This window comes from Saimiri boliviensis, chromosome 7 (assembly GCF_048565385.1).
Source record: "Saimiri boliviensis isolate mSaiBol1 chromosome 7, mSaiBol1.pri, whole genome shotgun sequence".
Lineage (NCBI taxonomy): Eukaryota > Metazoa > Chordata > Mammalia > Primates > Cebidae > Saimiri > Saimiri boliviensis.
The window spans coordinates 19,708,279-19,720,444 of NC_133455.1; the positions used below are offsets into that span (position 1 = coordinate 19,708,279).

Sequence of the window (12,166 nt, forward strand, 5' to 3'; positions counted from 1 at the left end):
TGCTGGGATTATAGGCAAGAGCCACTGTGCCCAGGCCCCAAAGATTTTTTAATAGTTGGTTATTTATTTCTGTGTGCACTAGGAAAGATATGTATATGTATGTAGATGTGTGTGTGTGTGTGTGTGTGTGTGTGTCTGTGTGTGTGTGTAAAATATCAGATTCATTGTTTCATGGATATGATGGCTTAGGAATAAGCTAAGGTTGGTATTAAAGTTTAAAAATGGAGCATCTTTAAAAAGATACATTAATTGGCCAGGCTTATATCTGTCATCCCAGCTCTTTGGGAGACCAAGGCAGGTGGATCACGAAGTCAGGAGTTCGAGATCAACCTGGCCAACATGATGAAACCCTGTCTCTGCTAAAGAGACAAAAAAAAATGTCCCGGGCATGGAGGCACAGGCCTGTAATTTCAGCTACTCGGAAGGCTGAGGCAGGAGAATTGCTTGAACCCAGGAGGCGGAGGTTGCAGTGAGCTGAGATCGCACCATTGCACTCCAGCCTGGGCGACAGGGCAAGATTCCATCAATAAAATACACACACACACACACACACACACACACAGAGAGAGAGAGAGAGAGAAAGAGAGAGATTATATATACATTTGAAAAGGAATATATATATATATATATATTAATTGGCCAGGCGCAGTGGCTCACGCCTGTAATCCCAGCACTTTGGGATGCCAAAGAGGGTAGATCACCTGAGGTCAGGAGTTCAAGACCAGCATGGCCAATGTGGTGAAACCCCATCTCTACTAAAAATACAAAAACTTAGCTGGGCACTCAGTCGCCGCTGCCAGCTCGCGTACCGCGTTCCCCGCTGCCCCACTCCTCCGCCGGCCGCAGTGGAAGAAGAAAGTGCTGCTCTCGTCATCGACAATGGTTCCAGCATGTGCAAAGCTGGCTTTGCCGGGGACGACGCCCCCTGAGCCATGTTTCCCTCCATTGTTGGGTGCCCTCGGCACCAGGGCGTGATGGTCGGCATGGGTCAGAAGGACTCCTGCGTGGGCGACGTGGCCCAGAGCAAGCACGGCATCCTGACCTATTCCATCGAGCAAGGCATTGTCACCAACTGGGATGATATGGGGAAAATCCGGCAGCACACCTTCTACAACGAGCTGTGTGTGGCCCCGGAGGAGCACCCCCTGCTGCTGACCAAGGCCCCTCTGAATCCCAAGGCCAGCAGAGAGAACATGACTCAGACCATGTTTGAGACCTTCGGCACCCCGGCCACGTACGTGGCTATCCAGGCCGTGCTGTCCCTCTACGCCTCTGGGTGCGCCACTGGCATTGCCGTGGGCTCTGGAGACGGGGTCACCAACACGGTGCCCATCTACGAGGGCTATGCCCTTCTCCGCGCTATCCTGCGTCTGGACCTGGCTGGCCGGGACCTGACTGACTACCTCATGAAGATCCTAACCGAGCACGGCTACAGCTTCCCCACCACGGCGGAGAGGGAGATGGTGTGCGACATCAAGGAGAAGCTGTGCCACGTCGCTCTGGACTTCGGGCAGGAGATGGCCACAGCCACGTCCTCCTCCTCTCTGGAGAAGAGCTATGAGCTGCCCGACGGCCAGGTCATCACCATTGGTCAAAGCTGTTCCGGTGTCCAGAGGTGCTGTTCCAGGCTTCCGTTCTCGGCATGGAATCTTGTGGCATCCATGAGACCACCTTCAACTCCATCATGAAGCGTGACGTCAACGTCTGCAAAGACCTGTACACGAACACGGTACTGTCTGGTGGCACCACTATGTACCCAGTCATCGCCAACAGGATGCAGAAGGAGATCACCACCCTGGTGCCCAGTACCATGAAGATCAAGGTCATCGTTCCCCCAGAGCGTGAAGTACTCTGTGTGGATCAGTGGCTCTATCCTGGCCTCACTGTCCACATTCCAGCAGATGTGGATTAGCAAGTAGGAGTACGAGTCTGGCCCCTCCATCGTCCACCGCAAATGCTTCTAAATGCACTGCCAGCAGATACGTAGCATTTGCTGCATGGGTTAATTCAGAAGTATAATTTGCCCCGGGCAAATGCATGCACCTCATGCTAGCCTCACGAAACTGGAATAAGCCTTCGAAAAAAACTTGTCCTTGAAGCTTGTATCCGATATCAGCACTGGATTGTAGAACTTGTTGCTGATTTTGACCTCGTATTCAAGTTAACTGTTCCCCTTGGTATTTGTTTAATACCCTGTACATATCTTTGATTTCAACCCTTAGTACATGTGGCTTGGTCACTTTGTGGCTGAGGTAAGAACGTGCATGTGGCAGACAAGGCTGGCTTGGCGAGTCTGCATGGCCAGCAGGCTCCTATCTGTTCAGGGTATTCATGTGTCAGGGCTGAGTGCGCTGGGATTGCTCTAGAGGCTGGCAAGGGCTGCCAGTCTGTCAGGGCTGGAAAGTCCAAGCCATAGGGCCCGGGTTCCTTTCTTAGCTGATGTTTTCCTGCCAGAGCACCGTGGCCTGTTACTTGCCTTGAGTTGGAAGCAGTTTGCATTTACACCTGTAAATGTATTCATCCTTTTCATTTATGTAAGGTTTTTTTGTACGCAACTCTTGATTCTTTAAAGAGATGGCAACAAATTTTGGTTTTCTATTGTTATGTGAAAACATTAGGTCCCAGCACCACATCATGTGTAAGGAAAAATAAAAGTGCTACCATAAAAAAAAATTAGCTGGGCATAGTGCTGAGCACCTGTAATACCGTCTACTCAAGAGGCTGAGGCAGGAGAATCACTTGAACTGAGGAGGCAGAGTTTGCAGTGAACCTAGGTCATGCCATTGCACTCCAGCCTGGGTAACAAGAGCAAAACTCTGTCTTTAAAATATTATATATATATATATATATAGTAGTAGTAATAATAGTAGTCATAGTTTCTGGCATGAACAAGCAGCATGCCTAGTAGTTAAAACACAGACCCTGCAGCCAAAATCTGATACAAATACGTGCTCTGTCACTTTCTGACTGTGTGACCTTGTGACCTTGAGTAAGTCACTTAACCTCTCTGTGCCTCAGTCCCTCAAATGTAAGATGGGGATAAAATCCTGCTTCTCTAGCAGTCGATGTGAGGATCGAATGAGCTAACGCAGGTACAATGTGAGAACAGTAGTTAGTGCTCTGAGTTTGCTACTGTTGCTTCTGTTTTATTTTGTTTTGTTTTTTTGAGACAGAGTCTCACTCTGTCGCCCAGGCTGGAGTGCAGTGGCACAATCTTGGCTCACTGCAACCTCCACCTCAGAGGTTCAAGTGATTGTCCTGCCTCAGCCTCCCGGAGTGGTGGGATTGCAGGCGTGAGCCACTGCGCCTGGCTGCAACTGCTTTTTCTTACTATTATAAAAGAGGTAACAGGACAATATGTCAAAAGTTGCAAAGATGGCACGTGAGTGTTTGAAGTACCATGGCGTCATTGTGTCACAGAATGCTAACAACTGCCTGGAAAGTATGATAATAAACCCTACATTGTGGAAATAGGGCCAGAAACACCAAGTCGCTTTTCCAAGGTCACATAGCAGTGGCAGAGCCCAGGGCTCAGACCCAGAGGGACCAGGCTCCAGAGCTCCTAGCTTGGGTGAGGAAGAGGATGGGCTGGGGAAGCCACGTGCTTCAGAGAGCAGAGGAGGCTGGAGACGTGGGCCAGGTCACTGACCCGTCCCCACAAGAGCCATGTTCGTCAGCCAGCCCCTGTCCCTGACACCTCGGGCCACCAAACACCCAACCTGGCCAGTCCCCTGGGTTATTCATTAAGCCTCAATTACACCATCCTCATCTCTGGCTGCCCTTCCTGTTCCAGGGACAAGGAAATTGCATGGAGAAGACGACAAGCCTCTGACGCCTGAGATTAGCCATTCCCAGTTTGCAGGTTTAGCACTGGACTCAGCATCATCTGCTTCCCAAGCCCCAAAGGTTTAGTTCCACTAAATTGTGAAAGAGCTGAGGCTCAGGCAGCCAGGGGGCCAGCCCAGCTGGTGAGTAGTAACTGCGCTGGGATTTGGATGCAGGTCTCCCAACACCCAATACAACAGAGCAGCTTAGCTAAGTTCTCAGACTCATCAACCCTGGCCAAGATGACACATCACTAGAGACCAGAGAGGGTCTCACACTGGGAAATCACATCCCCCTGGCTAGAGCTGGGGCACACTGTCCTCTGCAGAGAGACATGGCTCTATGTGTCTCACTGTCCTACCCTCTCCCTACTGCAGCCCCAGCACCTAACTGCACTTTACGTGGATTTTTTTTGTTGTTTTTTGTTTGGTTGTTGTTTTTTGTTTGTTTGTTTGTTTGTTTGTTTTTGGTTTTTTTTGAGACGGAGTTTTGCTCTTGTTACCCAGGCTGGAGTGCAATGGCGTGATCTCGGCTCATCGCAACCTCCGTCTCCTGGGTTCAGGCAATTCTCCTGCCTCAGCCTCCTGAGTAGCTGGGATTACAGGCACACCCCACCATGCCCAGCTAATTTTTGTATTTTTTTTTTTTTTTTTTTTAGTAGAGACGGGGTTTCACCATGTTGACCAGGATGGTCTCGATCTCTTGACCTCGTGATCCACCCACCTCGGCCTCCCAAAGTGCTGGGATTACAAGCTTGAGCCATCGCGCCCGGCCAGTATTTACGTTTGAGACCTTTATACAGAGGAACTCTCCCTCTGTCCTCTTGCCTTTGAAAAGGAAAGGAATTGGCCAGGCACGGTGGCTCACGCCTGTAATCCTAGCACTTTGGGAGGCCAAGGTGGGTGGATCACCTGAGGTCAGGAGTTCAAGACCAGCCTGGCCATCATGGTGAAACCCCACCTTTAAAAAAAAAAAAAAAGGAAAGGAAAGGAATTGGTGATCAAGGGAGAAGCTGAGGCACAGAAAGATTAAGTAACTTGCTCCAGCTCACCCAGCAAATAGGCCATGGGACCAATCTTCCAGGGACCCCACATCCAACCTGGATGCTCTTGTCCCAAGAGGCAGAAATTCATAGCCATAGTGTCTGAGCTGAAAGAATTCACAGAGGCTGAAACTTCCTTTGCAAAGATTATGACAGAGAGAAATCAGGCCTGGAGGACCCCAGCTTGCTTTTAGCCTCACAGGCTGGCCATCCTCATTCCCAGGGTTAGGCCAAGCCAACCATGGGAGGATTTTTTTTTTTCTTTGAGACAGGGTCTCACTCTGTCACAGGCTGGAGTGCAGAGGCACAATGACGGATCACTGCAGCCTCGATCTCCTGGGCTCAAGCAATCCTCTCACCTCAGCCTCCAGAGCAGCTGGGACTACAGGTGTATGCCACCACACTCAGCTGATTTTATTTTTTAGAGACAGAGTCTCCCTATGTTACCCAGGCTGGTCTCAAACTCCTGGCCTCAAGCAATCCTCCCACCTTGGCTTCCCAAAATGCTGAGATTATAGGCGTGAGCCACCATGCCTAGCCCACCATGGGAATTTAATTTATACTTTAACTTTGAAGCAAGGTCAGTCGCAATGGTTCACACCTGTAATTCCAGCACTTTGGGAGGCTGAGATGGAAGGATCGCTTGGGCCAGGAGTTTGAGACCAGCCTGGGCAACATAGTGAGACCTTTCTTTATTTAAAAAAAAAAAAAAAAAAAAAAAAATTAGCCAGGCATGGTGCACACCTGTAGTCCCAACTCCTAAGGAGGCTGAGGTGGGAGGCTCACTTGAGCCCACAAGGTGGAGGCTAGAGTGAGCCCTGATCACACCACTGCACTCCAGCCTGGGCAACAGAGTAAGACTCTGTCTCAAAAAAAAACGCCTAACCCCCTCCGTGCTCAGAGACTGAAATCACTTTTGTAAAACTAGTAAAATATCAGGCCAGGCGCGGTGGCTCAAGCCTGTAATCCCAGCACTTTGGGAGGCCGAGGCGGGTGGATCACGAGGTCGAAAGATCGAGACCATCCTGGTCAACATGGTGAAACCCCGTCTCTACTAAAAATACAAAAAAACTAGCTGGGCGTGGTGGCGCGTGCCTGTAATCCTAGCTACTCAGGAGGCTGAGGCAGGAGAATTGCCTGAGCCCAGGAGGCGGAGGTTGCGGTGAGCTGAGATCGCGCCATTGCACTCCAGCCTGGGTAACAAGAGCGAAACTCCGTCTCAAAAAAAAAAAAAAAAAAAAAAAAAAAAAAAACTAGTAAAATATCATGAAATTAAGATTATGAAAGAGGCTCGAGTTCTGCTAAAATCTAAATGTAATTTCTGTAACCCTTACTGCTTAAGAGTCATGTGAAGGCTGAGCATGGTGGCTCACAACTATAATTTTAGCACTTTGGGAGGCTGAGGTGGGAGGATTGCTTGAGACCAGGAGTTCGAGGAAGCCTGGGCACCATACTGAGACCCCATCTCTAGTAACAAAAAACATTAGCTGGCTGTGGTGACACCACTGGAGCCCCAGATACTCAGGAAGCTGAGGCAGGAGGACCCCTTGGACTCAGGAGTTTGAGGCTGCGGTGATCTGTGATCGCACCACTGCACCCTAGCCTGGGCAACAGAGTAAGACCCTGTCTCAAAAAAAAAAGAGGGAGAGAAATAAAAAATAGCAGCTGCTGTTCTTTGAGTCCTTACTCGGCGCCTGGCCCTAGGCTGCCATTGTCTCTATGCCTCGCAATACTCGGTAGATATCATTGTTCCCATCTCTCGGGGCAGGAAACTGAGGCTAAGGGAAGTTAGGTGACCACCACCCCAACGTCACACAGCAGGGCAGCAGTTTCAGCCTGAGGTCTGAGACCTTAGTTAATCATGAGACTCAGGGATTGGCTACGCTGGCCAGGGAGGGCAAACAGAGGTGATAGCTGCCTGTCCTCCCCAGCTGTGAAAACAACCGTCAGAATACACACCTCCTGCAAGCAAGGACATGCTGATCTGGCCATCCTCCAGGACACTTCCCCAGAAGGTGTGATGTAACTGAACCACGAAGTGGAGATGACACTGGCACTTGACAAAGCTCCCTGGCCGGATGCCACCATCTGAGATTTCAGGCTTGTTTAGATGGAGCTGGTTCTCAGTGTGTCCACCTATGAAATGGGAAGAAGGCGGCTTGCACTTCCCTCCCTGCTTCCTAAGACTTTCCTTTTCTTCTTTTTTTTTTTTTCTAAGACGGAGTTTTGCTCTGTCACCCAGGCTGGAGTGCAGTGGCATGATCTCCGCTCACTGCAACCTCCGCCTCCCGGGTTCAAGTGTTCTCCTGCCTCAGCCTCCTGAGTAGCTGGGACTGCAGGCATGAGCCACCATGCCTGGTTAATTTTTTTGTATTTTTAGTAGAGACGGGGGGTTCACCATGTTGGCCAGGCTGGTCTTGAACTTCCAACCTCAGGTGATCCATCTGCCTCAACCTCCCAAAGTGCTGGGATTACAGGCACCCAGTCATCCAAGACCTTTTAAAGGAAAGCTAGGTGAGAGAAGAGCACCCTTTTGCTCCAGCACCCAGAGCTATAGACATGAATGCCTTCAGACCAAAAAGTCAAAATATCCATCTCTCTCTCTCTCTCTCTCTCTCTCTTTTTTTTTTTTTTTTTTTTTTTTTTTTGAGACAGAGCCTGTCACTCTGTTCCCCAGCCTGGAGTTCAGTGGTACCATCTTGGCTCACTGCAGCCTCGACCTTCTGGGCTCAAGTGATCCTCCCACCTCAGCCCCCAAGTAGCGGGGCTACAGGCAATTGCCACGGAGCCCAGCTAATGTTTTCGTATTTTTTGTAGAGACAGGGTCTTTTTTTTTTTTCTTTTTTTGAGACGGAGTTTCGCTCTTGTTACCCAGGCTGGAGTGCAATGGCGTGATCTCAGCTCACCACAACCTCCACCTCCTAGGTTCAGGCAATTCTCCTGCCTCAGCCTCCTGAGTAGCTGGGATTACAGGCACGCGCCACCATGCCCAGCTAATTTTTGTATTTTTGTAGAGACGGGGTTTCACCATGTTGGCCAGGATGGTCTCGATCTCTTGACCTCGTGATCCACCCGCCTCGGCCTCCCAAAGTGCTGGGATTACAGGCGTGAGCCACCTCACCCAGCCAAGACAGGGTCTTGCCACGTTGCCAAGTCTGGTCTCAAACTCCTGGGCTCAAGTGATCCACCCATCTCGACCTCCCAAAGTGCTGGAATTACAGGCATGAGCCACTGCGCCTGCTCTGGCTATCACCTCTTGAGTGCTCATTATGTGCTGGAAACTGTCCTTACAATTTTGCCTCAATAAAGCTACTAAAGCCTCATAACAAATCTAAGAGGTGGATACTCCTCTAGTTGAAGAAACCAAAGCACAGAAAGGTTAAGTGACTTGTCGAAGGTCACACAGCAAGTTGATGGCAACGGTTGGATTTGAACTTGGGCCTGTCTGACTGCACAGCCTATGCAGTCCGCCACAAGGTTACACAGCCTCTCAGGAAAGTGACTTGCTTGCTGTCTGCAAATGAACAAGCCTGGCATGCTACAATCACAGGTATGAACTAATCCCTCTGAGGTTCAAGCCTTTCCCGGAGACCCCTCAGCTGCTGATGGACTTGGTCAGAATGCCCCCATCACATGGCCACTCTACCTGGTTCTGTTCCCTTTCTCCCCAGTGTGTCCTAGGGCAAGCCCCTCGTCCTCTTAGGGTCTTGGTCAGCCCATCCACATGAAGGGACAAAGAAACACCACATGTGTAGGGTTGGATTTTTTTGTGTGTATATTTAAAAACTAAGATGTTGCCAGGCTCAGTGGCTCATGCCTGTAATCCCAGCACTTTGGGAGGCCAAAGCAGGTGGATTCGTTGAGCCCAGGAGTTCAAGACCAGCCTGGGCAACATGGTGAAACCCTGTCTCTAAAAAAAAAAAATTACAGGCCGGGCGCGGTGGCTCAAGCCTGTAATCCCAGCACTTTGGGAGGCCGAGGCGGGTGGATCACGAGGTCCAGAGATCGAGACCATCCTGGTCAATATGGTGAAACCCTGTCTCTACTAAAAATACAAAAAAACTAGCTGGGCGTGGTGGCGCGTGCCTGTAATCCCAGCTACTCAGGAGGCTGAGGCAGGAGAATTGCCTGAGCCCAGGAGGCGGAGGTTGCAGTGAGCCGAGATCGTGCCATTGCACTCCAGCCTGGGTAACAAGAGCGAAACTCCATCTCAAAAAAAAAAAAAAAAAAAAAAAAAAAAAAAATTACAAAAAAATTAGCCAGGCTTAGTGGCAAGTGCCTGTAGCCCCGCTACTAGGGGGGCTGAGGTGGGAGGATCACTTGAGTCCAGCAGGTCAAGGCTGCAGTGAGCCAAGATTTTACCACTGCACTCCAGGCTGGGGTGGCACACACCTGCAGTCCCAGCCACTTGAGAGGCTGAGGCAGGAGGATCACTTGAGCCTGGGAGGTTGAGGCTGTGGTGAGCCATGACCGTGACACTGCACTCCAGCCTGGGCAACAGAGTGTGACCTTGTCTCTAAAAGAAAAAATTAAGATGTACTCAGATAGCAAATGTCCATGAATTGATGAACAGATAATCAAAATGTGGTCTATCCACAGGATGAAATAATATTTATTCATGAGAAGAAATGGAGGCCTGGTACATGCCGCAACACGGATGAATTGTGAGAACATGACACCAGTGAAAGCAGCCGGACACAAAAGACCACACACTGTGTGGTTCCATTTATACCAAATGACAAAAGAAAAGGGCAGCCGGGTGCAGTGGCTCACACCTGTAATACGAGCACTTGGGAGGCAAAGGCAGGTGAATCACTGGAGGTCAGGAGTTCGAAATCAGCCTGGCCAACATGGCAAATCCCCATCTTTAGTAAAAATACAAAAATTACCAGGGCATGGTGGTACACACATGTAATTCCAGCTATCTGGGAGGCTGAGGCAGGAGACTCACTTGAACCAGGGAAATGGAGGTTGAAGTGAGCCAAGATCACACTGAGAGAGCAAGACTCCGTTTCAAAAAAAAAGAACAGGGCGGATCCACAGAGACCGAATACAGACTGGTTTCCAGGGTTCTGGGGTGGGAAGGGAAGGATACGGAAAGACTTTCTGGGGTCATGAAAAAGTTCTGAAATTAATACTCTAAATGGGTGAATTGTATTGGTACATGAATTATATCCCAATCGAGTTGTTACTTCAAAAAGCATAATCCGCCGGGCGCGGTGGCTCAAGCCTGTAATCCCAGCACTTTGGGAGGCCGAGGCGAGTGGATCACGAGGTCGAGAGATCGAGACCATCCTGGTCAACATGGTGAAACCCCGTCTCTACTAAAAATACAAAAAATTAGCTGGGCATGGTGGCACGTGCCTGTAATCCCAGCTACTCAGGAGGCTGAGGCAGGAGAATTGCCTGAACCCAGGAGGCGGAGGTTGCGGTGAGCCGAGATCGCGCCATTGCACTCTAGCCTGGGTAACAAGAGCGAAACTTTGTCTCCAAAAAAAAAAAAAAAAACAAAACAAAAAACCAAAAAGCATAATCCAAAGCAGGATCTCAAAGACAGTGATACATATTTTGTCCTTTCCCCCTTTTTGGTTCTTATATGATCCATTTTCTTAATTTGATTTTTTCAAATCACAACACAGATACCCTCTTTTTTTTTTAAAGACAGACTCTTGCTATGTTACCCAGGTTGATCTTGAACACCTGAGCTCAAGTGATCCTCCCACCTCAGCCTCCTGTGTAGACAAGTGCACACCACCACTCAGCTTTGATACAGTTTTTTTTAAAACTGAGACAGGGTCTCGCTCTGTCACCCAGGCTGAAGTACAGTGGTGCAATCTTGGCTCACTCCAGCCTCCACTTCAGCTCAAGTGATCCCCAGGCTCAAGTGATCCCCCCACCTCAGCTTCCCGAGTAGCTGGGACTGCAGGTACACAGCACCACATCGGCTAATTTTTGTATTTTTTGTAGAGACGGGGTTTCACATGTTGCCCAGGCTGGTCTCGAACTCTTGGGCACAACTGAACTCCTGATAAATATACTCCATAAGTATATACATCTACTGTGTACCTACCAATGACATAAGAACATACCAACTCCTCCCACCTTGGCCTCCCAAAGGGCTGGTGTAGCAGGAGCGGCCACGCAAAACGGATCTCTCAGACACCGAATATTGGAGGAAGGAGTTTATTCAGCCGGGAGCAAGGTAGCAAAGCTCGCCTAACAAAGGAAGTTTCCTTCTTTATATAGGCTTATACTTAAGATGTTACACATGGAAGAATCTTAGGTTTATAGCTTAACATATGAAAAGGGTCTCTGTTTACAGTCTTAGGAATTACATATGAAAAGGATTTCAGTTTACAGTCTTAGGAATAAAAAGAGGAAGTTTACAGTCTTAGGAAAAGGGAAGTTGATCTGAGATGCCTGGGTCTCCCTCTTCATTGGGATTATAGGTGTGAGCCACCACACCCAGAGGATACATTCTTGGTGAAGCAAATGGAACAATATACAGAGGTCTAGAGAGTCCCTCGTCTCCTGCCTACCACTTGCAGCTCCAAATCCACCTCCTGCCCCATATCCAATCATGACACTGGAGTGTCAATTAATTTGGCATTGTAAGATAGTGAATCGCTGCCTTTCTTCAGTCTGAACTCTCTGACTTCATGGGTAACCTCGTGTGGAGATATCATCAAAAGTCTAAGTCTGGGGCCTCTGAATGTGACCAGGCAGGCAGGATCGCCCACCTGCTTCCTGCTCAACCCTCTCCACAGGCGCTATGTCCTCAAAGGACTCAGAAGTCCTGAGATGACATTTCTACACTCACCACCTGGTGTTCCCAGGGACACTTTTACCCATCTTCTGAGCCTGTTCCTACCTGTACCATAGGACTCAAAATGCCCATTCCCCTGGTTGTCTGGGGCTTATGGGAGACCCCACCTGGGAAACATAAAGGATCAGGTGCCAGCAGGTGCTCCAGCAAAGTGAGTGCCAGCTGTATACACTCAGATGCACACGAGGGAGGCCCTGTCTCCACATGAGCTTCACCATCCCACCTCTCCCTAGGTTTGCCACCTCTCATCCCCAAAACTCGCCCATGGATGCCCCACTGGAGAGGGAGCCTGGGAGTGCCATGGAAGGTGAGAGGGGGCCAGCAAGAGGGGACAGCTTGTCCCACAGAGGACAACAACTGAGCATGCTGTTTGTACCCTGGTTGCCCTCTGGCTCATCAGTATTCTCGTCCCAGCCAGCCTGACAAAAGAGCTTTGTTGAGGAGGCCAGGGAGAGAGTTGGCAAGGTCTCTGT

General features: G+C 49.5%; 1 pseudogene; it reads left to right on the forward strand.

Moving 5' to 3' along the window:
- Window positions 1-905: 905 nt before the first annotated feature.
- On the forward strand, window positions 906-2,271 carry LOC101029800 (actin, cytoplasmic 2-like; annotated as a pseudogene).
- Window positions 2,272-12,166: the final 9,895 nt, after the last annotated feature.